The 14,469-nt window shown below is 38.5% G+C and overlaps 1 protein-coding gene across 1 annotated transcript in view; it reads right to left on the minus strand.

Moving 5' to 3' along the window:
* The window catches only part of LOC129776607 (lachesin-like), a 263,339-nt gene that overhangs the window by 162,073 nt on the left and 86,797 nt on the right, over nucleotides 1–14,469 (minus strand). The gene's annotated exons all lie outside the window — the stretch shown is intronic.

Consider the following 14,469-nt stretch of genomic DNA (forward strand, 5'->3'; position numbering starts at 1 on the left):
GTTTTAGATGGGCTTCAGGTCACTAGGTGTTACAAGTGTTGTGGGTTTAATCACAAGATGGCCGACTGCAAGGCAGAAATTGTGACTTGCCCTATATGCAGTGGAAACCATCAAGTTAAAGAGTGTAAATCTCGTACAGAAAAATGCGCTAACTGCGAAAAAATACGAGTAGAACGAAAGCTAAATATTGACGTCGAGCACTCTGCCTGGAGTAGCGAATGCCCGGTTTACATCAGCCAGCGAGACAGACGTAACAAGATGGTTGATTACTCTACATAGCAACTAACTTTCTACGTATCGTCGCCTCATCATCTCGAAGGAACACCGTTATCCGACCCGGGACGTAGAGCACAAAGCAGTAAGGAAGCCTCTGAATCACCTTGCTCAGTCGTGCCAACTACCTTCGAACAGCCACCGTACCTTCGCTCTTGTCCTTCAAGTCGTCCCGGCCCTGAGTATAGCGTTGACGAAGAGGTCTTCCGAACTGTCTTTCATGGCAAGTATTTACTTGGTAATGGTAATTCTTGTCCTGATGTACATTCACCCAGCAGGACTGCGAAACAGAAAACAGATGTCACCTCAGATTCGTCTCTTCATCTTGGAAGAACACCATCATCCGACCCGGGACGCTCGACACAAAGCAGTAAGGAAGTCCCTGAATCACCTTGCTCAGTCGTGCCAATTATCTTCGAACAGCCACAGTACCTTCGCTCTTATTCTTCAAGTCGTCCCGGCCCTGAGTATAGTGTAGACGAAGGGGTCTTCCGAACTGTTTTCCATGGCAAGTATTCACTTGGTAATGGTAATTCTCGTCCTGATGTACATTCACCCAGTAGGACTGCGAAACAAAAAACAGATGTCACCTCTGATTCTTCTCATCATCTTGAAAGAACACCGTTATCCGACCCGGGACGCTCGACACAAAGCAGTAAGGAAGCCCCTGACTCACCTTGCTCAGTCGTGCCAACTATCTTCGAACAGCCACAGTACCTTCACTCTTGTCCTTCAAGTCGTCCCGGCCCTGAGTATAGTGTTGACGAAGGGGTCTTCCGATCTGCCTCCCATGGCACTCCATAAGGAACGGCAAACCTTGTTCTGATGTCTACTCACCCCACAGGAATGAGCAACAACAGAGAAATGGCAGTCCTGATTCCTCGGATATCTTAATTTACTACCAAAACGTTGGTGGTATCAACAGCTCTCTCGTAGAGTACCAATTGGCTCTGAGTGATGGCTCCTACGACATTTACGTCTTTTCCGAAACCTGGCTCAAAGGAAACACTGCATCAAGTCAGCTGTTCGACAACTCTTACTCCGTCTACAGGCAGGATCGTTCGTCGCTGAATAGTAACAAACGCACGGGAGGTGGTGTATTGTTGGCTGTTCACTCAAGGATCAAATCCCGTACGCTCAATCCTCCGAGTTGCTCGACGGTAGAGCATCTGTGGATCGCTATTACCACTTTGGACGCTACACTTTACTTGTGCGTAGTTTACATGCCTCCTGATAGGGTAAACGATGGACCTTTGATCAACCAACATCTTGACTCTCTCTATTGGGTTGTTTCACAACTAGAACCGAGAGACAACATTATGATCCTGGGCGACTTCAACTTGAGCTCAATCTCTTGGCAGCATAACTCGCATGGTTTTCTCTACCCGGTTTCTTCTCAATCCTCGATCTGCTTGACATCACAAGAACTGCTTGATTCCTATTGCACCGCTGGACTGAGGCAAATGATAGGAATCAAAAATGAAAACGATCGCATACTTGATCTGTGCTTCGTCAACGAAGAACTATGTGAGCACTGCCCAGTCATGCAAGGACCATCACCACTTGTTAAAATAGTGCGACATCATCCTCCTATACTGGTGAATCTCAATTTGAAACCTTTCCGACAATTTCACGATGCTTCTGAAAGTGTTTCGTACGATTTCAGTAAAACTGATTTTACCGCGATGAACAATTTCCTCGCACAAATCGAGTGGATAGATGTATTTCAAGGCTGTGACGCTAACCTCGCTGCATCGATCATGTCGAGTATTCTGCTGTATGCAATCGATCAGTTTGTTCCATTGAAGATGAAACGTGAGGATACCAAGCCTGCCTGGTCAAATAGTGCCCTGAAGTATCTTAAAAGAGTGAAGCAGTCTGCTTTAAGACAGTTCAGCAAGCACCGTACGGACTCAACAAGAGCGAAATATCTAAAGACGAATGCTGAGTATAAACAGCTCAATAATCGTCTCTTCAGTGCTTATCAAGACCGTCTGCAGAGACGCCTTAAGGTAAATCCTAAAGGATTTTGGCGTTACGTCAAAGACCAACGTAAGGAATCCGGTCTACCATCTACGTTGACCAACGGTTTATTGGAAGCTGATACGACTACCGACATCGCTGACCTGTTTCGCTCTCAGTTCAGTAATGTGTTTGTCAATGAACACATCGATCCGCAGGATGTTGCTGCTTCTACCAGAAACGTACCTCGACTTCTTGCTTCTGAGCTGGATTTTGTTATCACTGACGACATGGTAATTGCAGCAACTAAGAACATGAAAACCTCCACAGGATGTGGTCCGGACGGCATTCCATCACTCGTCTTGAAAGGTTGTGTAGACACACTTGCGTCACCTCTAGCGACACTGTTCAATCTGTCCTTATCTTCCGGTGTATTCCCGAGATGCTGGAAAGAGTCGTATGTTTTTCCAGTATATAAGAAAGGATGCAAACGGAGCGTTTCGAACTATCGAGGTATTGCTGCATTATGTGCCACCTCGAAGTTGTTTGAGCTGATCGTGCTTCAGGCGTTAATGCAAAGGTGTTCACAGTATATCTCATTGGAACAACACGGATTTATGCCCAAGCGTTCCACGACCACTAACTTGACGTGCTTCACCTCGTTCGTGATACATCAAATTGAGAATGGACTACAAGTAGACGCTATCTACACCGACTTATCCGCAGCGTTTGATAAGATGAATCATCGAATAGCAGTAGCTAAATTTGACAAACTTGGAATGAGTAACCAAATGGTCATCTGGATCCGATCGTATCTCACTGGTCGTAGCATGGCAGTCAAAATTGGAGATCATGTTTCATCACCGTTTCCGGTTTGGTCTGGTGTTCCGCAGGGCAGTCACCTAGGACCATTTTTGTTCCTGATGTACATGAACGATGTCAACTTCACTATGAAATGTCTGAAACTCTCGTATGCCGATGACCTGAAGCTCTACTACGTGATACAGCAACCGCGAGACGCATTATTCCTGCAACAACAATTGGAAGCTTTTGCCGAATGGTGTCTAACGAACCGTATGTCGCTTAACGTGTCGAAGTGCTCCGTTATTTCATTCGGGCGTAAACACACACTCTTCTGCTTTGACTACACATTGGCAGGCGTACAACTCAAACGCGAATCAATAGTCAAGGACTTGGGGATTCTGATCGACGCTAAAATGAGTTTCAAAGATCACGTTACATATGCTGTATCTAAAGCCACTTCGCAATTGGGGTTTCTTTTTCGCTTTGCCAAAAAATTTAAGGACGTTTACTGCCTAAAAGCCTTATATTGTTCAATTGTGCGTCCTATCCTGGAATACTCATCCATTGCTTGGTCACCGCACTACCAAAATGAAACACAACGCATTGAATCTGTTCAAAGGAAATTCATCAGGTTTGCACTTCGTCACCTCAGCTGGAGGGATCCTTTGAATTTGCCAAGCTACACAAGCCGGTGTAAGCTCATCAACCTGGAACAATTGGCCGCGAGACGCAAGGTAACGAAAGCATGCTTCGTTGCAAATCTTTTGCAGGGCAATATCGATTGTCCTATACTGCTCAGTAGGCTGCACATTAACACCCGTCGTCGTCATCTACGATCACACTCATTTTTCATCATACCTCATGCTAGAACGAACTATGGACTACATGAACCAGTGCGGAGTATGTGTCGTGTTTTCAATAAGTGTTACTTTGTGTTTGATTTCAATGTATCACAAGAATCGAATAAGCGCGAATTTAGACGATTTTTTTGTTAGCTTACGGTGTTGTCAGTTTTAAAATTTGTGTTGTTAGTTTAAGTTAGTTTAAGTACTAATGTCATTGGGATGGAAATCATCTGTTGGCAAATACAAAGAAATACAAATACTGGAAATGATAGTAGGCTTCTAACGAATGTCTGGAAATTTGATTCACAGGAATAATAATCAAGTTACGCCATCTGTTGTAAGACCGAAGAAACTTACCGGTACACCTAATACAAAAACGAAAATCAAAATTTTTCCCTAAAGTAACATTTTTTCAAAGAAAACTAACCCATTGGCTTCAATTTGATATGACGATCATCTAAAACGGTTCAGTGGTTCAAAAGTTATAAATTTTTATAAAAAGTCATTTTTGGGGAAAAGTGGAAAAATTTGATTTTTCGGACCACCCTAATAAAAATAATCCGAGTCTAATGTTTTGCGACGAAGAACAAAATTACCACATTTGACGAAAATCTGAGAACCATGGTTTCACATGGAGTGGCTGAATAATGATAATATCAATGTTGAACCGCAGGAGATACCGAACAACATTCAATGTTCCAAAACTGCCGTAATTTCTCAAAGTGACGCAAGCGCCAGAGGAAAGAATTTTCAGTACGAGACTTTTTGTAAAATTGCATGTATAATTAGCATTCGCGTACATTACGAAAATCTGATCTGTACAAATTGTGTACTGTTGATGGAAAAACATTGCCATCGACTTGATTTTTTTTTTATCCCATTTATTTATTTTAGGCTCATTAGTATTTTAGCTGTAACAGAGCCGAATTTTAATCGTGTACATGTCACATGATTATCATATCTATAATTATAGCACATTACACACAGTAGCCATTCGCCAGTATTCCTTCTATACCATTGCATATGGTACATTTACACAGTAGCCATTTAGGCGTAAGAGTATTCTTTCTGTTCTTCCATTATCCAGTTGGAACACTGGACAGCGGAGACAGTTGATATGATCATTGTTGAGTTATTTATAGAACAGCAGCCCGATGTGTCTTGCAGAAGCAGAGCAGTTGTATGGATGAATCGATCTTGTTACGACCGTGAATCGATCTCCATCGCTGATGATTTGTTGCGTGGACGTAGCTATTCTGTAACAACACAAAGATGGTCAATGAGGGCCCTGAGTTTTGAACTCACGATCGATCGCTTACTAAGCGAACGCGCAACCAATGTGGCTACGGAGACCCCCTTTTTGAAAAATGCAGTTTTATTTAAGCTATGCCACCAACGCCAGTTTGTTGTGGAAACAGCAAATTCAAATCGCTGTTTCCACAAACGATTGGCGTTCATCCACCAATGTATGCGAGAATCTGTTTCCAATTATTTTCTCCAACATGGCGCCGTCGAGCGAAGCATGAGGAAGCATCAGAGAGAAGAATCCACACATTTTTCCGACTTTGTAGTGGGCGTCAAGCAGGTTAACGTAGTTGAGAACTCGATTGTAATAATTTTGGACAACACCGATTTTTTTATCCGTCCGGATTTCGTTTTCCGTGTTAAATAAGATAATGCCGTTCGACGTTATCCGATGTAAAACAGATACTGTTTACGCGAGGATATTTTGAGTTTTGTTACAAGATGCGTTTCGATGGAGCATTTAGAAGTGTGCAGCTGTTCACCTAATTCGAAATTTACCCTTCAATCAACACTCAGCTTCAATTTATCCGAAAGAGGGATTGAGCAGGCGAGAAAACTAAACATCGTCAAGAAGCTTTGTCCCTTGATTCCCGAAGAAAAAAGACACTACATATTAGGGAATCCTTGTAATCAACAATTAAATTGTTGAGTTTGAACTATTTAGCCTTAATCTATATGTGATATATGCAAGAACAGCAATACACTTCAATCTAGGATAAATTTTTCCTTTAAGATGAGTTTGATTTTATGAATTTAAAGTACATGATTTTATGAGCTTCTTAGTACATGATTTGTAGTTCTAAAACAAAATTGCTATTATTATTATTATCGTTGCATGGACTGCTTTTGATTAAAATATTTAGCATGACGAGCTTGACGAAGTGTTTTTACAAGAAAGAAGGCATGTGACTTTTATTATGCTAAGCGTTCATTACGGAAGATGTTGTTATGTGAAATTTAATGTCCCTGCTCGTTCATCCTACACTATCAGAACAGATAAAAAAAATCACATCGCATCACAATCAAATTACGTCACATCATAGGGGAAATAGCGCTTGCGCCACATCACAGTGGAAATGGCGCTTGTGCCAAACCGTTTTCAAGCTTTTACGGGGTCATTTTTCAGATTTCTGTAAAACTTCTCAGTTGTTTGAAAGGATTTGGTATTCTTTATCGATCTATAACAGAAAACGTAAAATGTCAATTTTGGCGCTTGCGTCGCTTTGCGAGATTACGGCAGAGAAGTGCTAAGTCGTTTGGTGAAAACTCTGACAAAACTAAACAGGACGTATTTTCGAGATGAACTGCTTTCTCGCGACAATATAGATTCAAAGTATTTCGCGCATTTTCTTTTAAAAACAAATTTAAAAATAACGTCTTGGAGTAAATTTTAAAGATATTAGGCATCTCGACCGCTGCTGTCAGCCGATAATTATCTTTCTCCGGATTGGTTCAGTAGAGTTTATAAGGGGTAAGCATGTCTCTATTTTAAGCACAAGGTCGCAGACAAAAAGACTTGAAAGAACCTACGTGTTGATTTATAGAATGCCTTTTTTCCCGACCGTCTTTTTCTTCTGCCTCACGATGTTGGATAATTAACACAACTGTTCATTTCAATGCGAATATTGCCCAAAATCTGGACACGTTGTTTTATATTGTGAACCAGGTTAACGCATCCCTTCTCGGTATCTCTTTCAAATGATTTGAAAAAAATCTAAACTCCATGGTGACGGTTGGAACACGAGACACACCATCAACTGCAGCGTGGAACCAGTGAAATCGGAGCAGCAGCACCAAAAATACAGCCGACATCGAAAAAAGTTGTCGTTTGTCATACTCGTAGATGATTACATTTCACTCGGGTTTCGCTGCGGTTATTAGTGGAGCAGCTAGCAGGGAGCGGGCCTCTGACCACGGATGCGCTACGATCCAAACCGGAGACCGGAGAGTATTTCGTAATGTCGCTGGCATGTATCACTGTTCTCGAGGGAAGGTAACAGATTGGTTAGCAGATTTAAGGTGAGTGAGATACTTTCGAGAAGAGTTCTTTTTTGTCGGGTTACATAATTGAAATAATATGATATAATATTATGTCGAGCAAAAAAGACTCGGAGCAATATGGAAACAATCTATCGAATGAGTAAGCAGATTAGCATACTGTTATCCTCAAAATCGTGTCTGCGTGCCAAACTGCCAAACTTTCACGGTGGCCTGGCTACACAAATCTGTTTTATGGGTATCATAATTATAGCGCCGTAAAACTGATTTAATAACCACTCCAGTAACGATCGCTTTCCGTGTGAAGCTGCTTGGGGACACCGACAGAGATTCTATCATCAAATCGTTTACAATTTTGAAGTGAAGAAAGAAAAATCAAAATTAACAGCCGTTTTCGCTGATTTAATTTATGCTGATGAGTGATACTGCAGCGTGGGAAGGGGTGGGAGGAGAGCATTCTGCCGAAACTCCGTACCGAACCGATTCGAGCGTAATGTGCTCGGAGCAAGAGGCCAACAAGGAGCACAATGATCCTGAGCACACACCGAGCATAAATCAGGCGGCTTCTTTCCTACCTTGAATTTTTAATGGTGCTTTCATGCGTGTAATTCACGATGATATGTACATATTCCACTCCATTTAGCATTAATGTGCCTCCCTAAAGAGGAACGGTGGCGGCGTTTCCCGCCAGCATGTATGGAAACATATATTCATGACATGGGAGCGGCGCAACATAAAAAGATCAAGTCAAGACCCAAAACGTTACCGTTGAGAGAAAACCGAAATAGTACGGAGAAACGACTGCCGGAATGGGGCAAAGCAAATAGTCTTTTTCGTATTTTCTTTACCACGGCAACAGAAGTAATTTCGGTAAATTCGAATTGACAATTCTTTCCCTATACTGTCATTCTACCTGGCCATTTGTGGAATAGGTGGGAGGACGGGAGTAGTCAAATCTGATTTCTTATCAAATGTTGCCACAAAAGAAAACTCATTTTCCATGCCTCCTACTACTGTATGTTTTTTTTTACTTTGTATACAAACCGGTGTATGAAATTGAGAAAACATATGATGCGTCTCTTTTGTCCTGCGACCTTCACGAACGACGACATACAAACTTGTGCTTCCATTTTATTTTATTATAACAATACTTTCCGGTTGCACGATATGGAAATTAAGCATCTCGGTATTGAATTTAACTGAGCGTATGAATATCGCACAATCACGTTTTACTCTGCTAATAACTGTGAATCATTGAGAACTAATGTTCAGATTAGTTCTTTTTCTCTTCTGGTTTCCTCTCTTTTCTTTTTTTTTTTTTGTTTACCGAACTTTAACACATTGTACTGAAAAGATAATTCTTCGTGTTGATTTCGGCCTATCACAATTTTTAAAACATATCAACTCTCATCCCAAAAATACTTCATTTCGAACTTCCCGGAGTTGAACAACATTTTTTTTTTATTTACACTAAGTAACGTTGGTACAAGGTGAATGTGCAAAACATGTTTCTGGCGGGGCCCTGGCAACCCTATCCCAACCAATGCAAAATGGGCGTAGGCAACTCGCGCTCAGGGCGCTCACGTATCGTTTACTGTTTGGAGTCATAAATGTTATTGTTTGATTACATTGGATAGTTTCCTTTGGTTAGCGATATTTGGATACCCATCCGGAAGCTTTCTTGGCCATTTGCAATTAAAAACACTGCTGCAGGTACGCGCGGAGCACTTTATTTTTAATTTCAGATTATGATTTCTATGCTCATGATTATCTATGCTGGCTACAAAGAGGCGGCCATCTTAGAAATCCCTTCGTTTTTGGGATCTAATTAATATTATTTTTGATTAGAGGTTAGTTGTTCAACAAAATCACGTGACAAATAAAATTTCGTTGATTAGATGGTTAACCTATTGTATCTTAACCCTAACCTAAGGTCTCATATCCATATAATGGGGTAATCAGAGCATTCCTAATTCCGGACACGCAATCAGAGGCTGTCGGAGAGCCGGCCAAACATGGGGAATAGACGGACTCCTAAGCCTTTAATGCCTCTTAAGAGAGATACAACATTCTGACTCATTCAACCACAACCGAAAGTGTTTCTAGATAGACCAAGGGATTTATGGCCTTTCGAGATCAATCCGGCCTGGAGACTCCTCTTCCATGGTGAATCATTTTTAAGAACCAGGCCTCCTACTAAGATGACTTTTTGATTTTTGATGACGTGAAAAAAAAAATCGAAATCGCATATCCTCTAGTCTTGGTGGTGTAAGTTGCCCGCCGTGAATTCAACCCTGAGATAAAATATGCGGGAAATAATAGAAAATTATAAAGCGTGGTGTCTGGCTATGGTAACCAAATAGTTCAGGAATGAAAACGGGACACGTAAGCCAAATAAATCAAAAAGTAATATTTTTTTAAGAATTTTATTGAGTAAATAAAATCGACAATAAAACCAATTTCCCAAATTATTCCAAAAGGGCCTGGCCCACAAACCAAATCACTAGCTATATGGCAAATATTGTATGGGAAATTAAATTTTGACGGTTTATTTGAACCTCTATGTGGTTGAACACGTTGAGCCCCGACCGAAATAGGGGACAGACAATGAACTTTTCGTCTGGCCCGTGTCGGTCCCAGCGAAACGATAGTGGGCTTTTCTAAACATCATTTTGTAACTTTGTTGTTCCCGTTCCCAATGTCGACACAATCCGAAGGAGAGGTCTGCTGTCGGTCCGGTGAGATCGGCGCAAAAAAGACGGACATTTCAGTGTCAGTCCCCAGGGCCGACGTGAGACTTAACGTGTTAACATAGGATCTATAGTGAAAAACGTACTTTTTCGTTTATTCCACGCTATCCTCAAAAGCTTTGAGACAAAAATATGAAAAAAAAACTGAAAGCACATCTTACTTAGGTGTATCGATCAATATTATCAAACAATTTTTTCATCAGCAAATCAAACACTAAAAAAATTAATTTCTATTTTTGTTTTAAATTAAATTAATTTTTTTTCATATTGAGATTCAGTATTACTCTAGTTTGTATTCAAATTTTATTCCTATGTCTATTTTAGGTATGTGTGATTTTTTTCAGAATTTTTAGAGTGTTTTTCGCGGTACAAAAAAAAGTTATATATTTTCAAGCATGACGAAATTTTGAAAAAAAATTACTCTGAGACCCAATTTTACTCTATATTTTTTTTAATGCGTTCGTATGTGTTGTTTTTTTTCCACATGTAGCGTAATTTTTTCTTTAATTTTTAAGAGGATTGCGCGAAGAAAAAATGTTTTTTTTGGCCTTTGGCAATTTTTATTTTATTTTTAATATAGAGGCCCAGTACTGCTCTAATATATATATATATATATATATATATATATATATATATATATATATATATATATATATATATATAAATTTTGTTTTTTATATGTCTAAATTTTGTCGGTATATTTAGAGCATTGCGCTGTACAAAGATTTTTTTCTCGTATATTAAAATATATGAGATTATCTTTACATTGGATTTAGATGGTTTACCAAATTCATAGGAGTCAGCTCTGTTGAAAAAAAAATAAAGTCCTTGTGGAAAGATCATTCGGATTAATGAGAAGAACACTTGTTTTCATTTTTTTTATTTTAATCTTACGATCGAAAACCACGAATACAATGAAATAATCGATTCCAAAAAAATTAAAATAATAATGCGAACGATGAAGAAAATAATTTTTGTGTCTCGCAATGCTTTTAAAGATTCAGGAAAAATTACGACACATGTAGAAAAAAAGACACATACGATCGCATTCAAATAAAAATTAGAGCAGAAGTGGGTCTCAAAGTTATATTTTTTTCCAAACTTTCGAAATGCCAAAAAAATATATAAAATTATTTTGTACTGCGTATTTAATTTTTTTATCATTAGATTTTTTTATGAAAAAATAGTTTGAAGATATTTATCGATACACCTTAGTAAGTCAGTATTTTTTTTCATATTTTTGTCTCAAAGCTGTTGAGAATGGCGTAAAAAAACGAAAAGGGGCATTTTTCACCATAGATCCTATGGTGTACCATATAAGGACTCAAATATATGGTACTACTACCAAAATGTTTTATTTAGTACCCTATACAATATTTTCCATACAACTGGTGATTTGGTTTGGGAGACTTTTTACTCCCTTACCCAGCCAGACCCTTTGGAAATATAGAACAAATATTTTTTTGAACCGCGCAACACTGAAAAAACACACATATCTATAAAAGCCGTAGGAACACATTTAAATATGAATTAGAGTAGTACAGGTAAACTTCGATATAACGTACCCTCGTTATAACGTACCCTCGATATAACGTCACTCGATATAACGTACACATGATCGAAGTCAAAAAAAAAATTTTTTTTTAAATTTTTTTTTCTGAAGGAACAATAAATTATCTGTATTTTGATACTAAAGCTTGTGTTGTAACATTAATCAATCCCGAAATACTACTGTTTTGTGATTCCGGATTCTAAATGAATCAGACTTCAATCAACTGAACAAAGGGAAACTTAAGAGAAAAGTTGGCTTCGTCTTCTTATTGATTTTATTCATCAACCTTACTCAAACAGCAACATATAAGCTACGTTTCAGAGTTCTTTATTATGCTTCGATATAACGTACATTTCGATACAACGTACAATTTTGAAAGCAAATTGTACGTTATATCGAAGTTATCCTGTACTGAATCTCTAAATCACAAAAAAATCAAAATCTCGATATTTTTTTAGTGCTAAAATATTTTATTAATATTTTTTTTTTTGATAATTTTTCTTGAAACACCGTAGCAAAATGCACATTCAGTATTTTTGGCGTAGAATAAACAAAAAAGTACATTTTTCACTATAGATCCTATGTTAAACCACATAAGAGTTCAACTAAACCGCCAAAATTTCTTATTTAATATCCTATACAATATTTGCCATAAAGCTGGCGATTTGGTTTAGGGGCACTTTTTACTCCCTTACCCGGCCAGGCCCTTTGTTCTCCATAATAAATGAATGTTTAGAAGAGACTTTACGAAGAAGGTTATGATTTTTGGAAATTTTATCCTAAGTTCTGACAACACTTTCACATTCCCGATCAAAGTTCTGTTTGGAATTTATAATAGCGTTTATAGTTTAAACATTGAGTCGCGACAATATTCTGCCCAATTATTGATAATTGAGGGGCTCAGAATGCAAGGGGTGTAAGTGACTTGATCGATTTCTCTTCATCAACATTTTATTTAGTTAATAACTCAACTGCAAAAACGTTCCAATTTAAGTTTGCTATAGAATCCGATAGATGAGGTTCTGACTTATCTCCCACATTGTCAAATACAACTGGGAATGTATTTGCAGCTAAGGTATGACCAAAAGAGAGAGTCGATGTAGAGAAATCGATCAAATCACTTACACCCCATTTCATTCTAAGCCCCTCAATTGAGAAAAATTCAACAACAGGTGCGGTACTACCAGGATAACACAAAATATAATCAATAAGCCTCACTAATTCCTAAATTATTATTAAATTGTAAAATTATATTCTGGAAATTTGTTTTTCATTTTGAAAATATTTACACACAAGAATTCTAAATATTTACGAAAATATTTACTCGATATGCTCGTGTTTGGTCCGTACTTTTGGAGATTAAATCTTAGAGCAAGTGGTTAATACACTGCGGTTCATGACTATAGAACCACTCATTTTTTCTGAGTTTCTAGAGATATGTAAGAAGCCGGTTGAATTGAAGTATATAGTGTAGGATATAATAACTATTTCATTTATAAGATTGTGTTGTGTTCAGTCGCGAAACATTCAAAAAACTAAAATTCCCGTGTTTCATAACTATAGAACCAGATGGAAAAACCCTCAACCCTCCTTTACAAGATTAACGTAAATTTCACATGAATCACCATAAGTTTCTAATTCGTTCTCAATCAGTTCTAATAACCCATTCGGGGTGGTTTCGATCAAGATGGGCCATGTTTTAGTGCGTATCTCGTTCTGCGCAGAGGATACTGTTCGTTTAAGTTCTTCAAATCACTCATACTGCTTGTAGGCTGTATCTACTATTCGTACGATCACTCCTCATAAGTTCTTGATAGGGCTTTGATCTGGTAAACAAGCTGATCAGTCCCCAATCTGAATCCCCTATTCATTAAACCATGCATTTCCGGATTTTATGAAATAATGTCAAATTACCCAATTATCACGGTGTTTTAAGCAAAAACAGAAGTAAATGATTCTGAAGTACTTCATTGCATTTCTGACCGTTCATTCGTGTTGATTGTAAGCTTTCTAAACCAGGCCTTTTTGAGGAATTACTCCCCAAACCATAAAAATCTCCAAAACTGTGGGTCCAAAAACGTGACTTGTTGCGTGACTTATGCGTCACCCTGTACGGTACAAATTGTTAAAAAGACGGGACAATCCAGAATGGTCGAAAAAACGGCACTGTCCTGTTAAAAACAGTACATTTGGTCAGCCTATGTCTGGCACACGTCTACGAGACTATTTCATTGAATTATGTTGCTAATTTTATGTATTAATCGTTTATTTCTACAGACTCTGTTTCATAAGTTAAAAGCAGCCAAACTCTTTAATATACTCTCACTAGTATTTATCTACATGTTTGCTTAATTTTAGGGTTAATAAAGTTGGAAACGATTACTCGCGGTCGACTCTAGATTAGAAGGGTGACATGTTTTCTGCATGTATAGGTTGGGAAATATGGATATTGTAACATTGTTGATGGTCTATTATGTATTTACATTTCAACCTTTTTCTATTGTTAGTAAGAAAGCAACCGATTGCTCGCGAAGGAAGAAAAGGAAAGGATAAGAATATGAGGATAATTACACACAAAAATCGATCGCTTATAGGAAAACATAGATTTGGGACATGTAATCAAGATCTGACCGAGCCAAAACATCTCTCTCTGGCACAATAAACTGTCTTCTTCGGGCCCGAAGGGAGCTTTCAAAATTCGATCTGACGAGAAAATATACCTTGCGGGAGGTCAAAACCCGTTTTTATTTCAGGATCTATTCGATAAATTTGACAGTTTGATTTCACCATGTAAACATATATATTCTATCAAGTATAGACCGGGAATTTGTAATTTTGAATCTTCCCGCTGAACATTTTTCAATTTTTCTTAATGTCAATGTTGAGCGCGATCTGATGACTCAACTACGTCAAAAACACGGGTGTATGAATGCTATAATGCATTCGGAGACGGCCGAGAAGAGATGAACGATTTGTCACG

This window comes from Toxorhynchites rutilus, chromosome 3 (assembly GCF_029784135.1).
Source record: "Toxorhynchites rutilus septentrionalis strain SRP chromosome 3, ASM2978413v1, whole genome shotgun sequence".
Classification (NCBI taxonomy): Eukaryota; Metazoa; Arthropoda; class Insecta; order Diptera; family Culicidae; genus Toxorhynchites; species Toxorhynchites rutilus.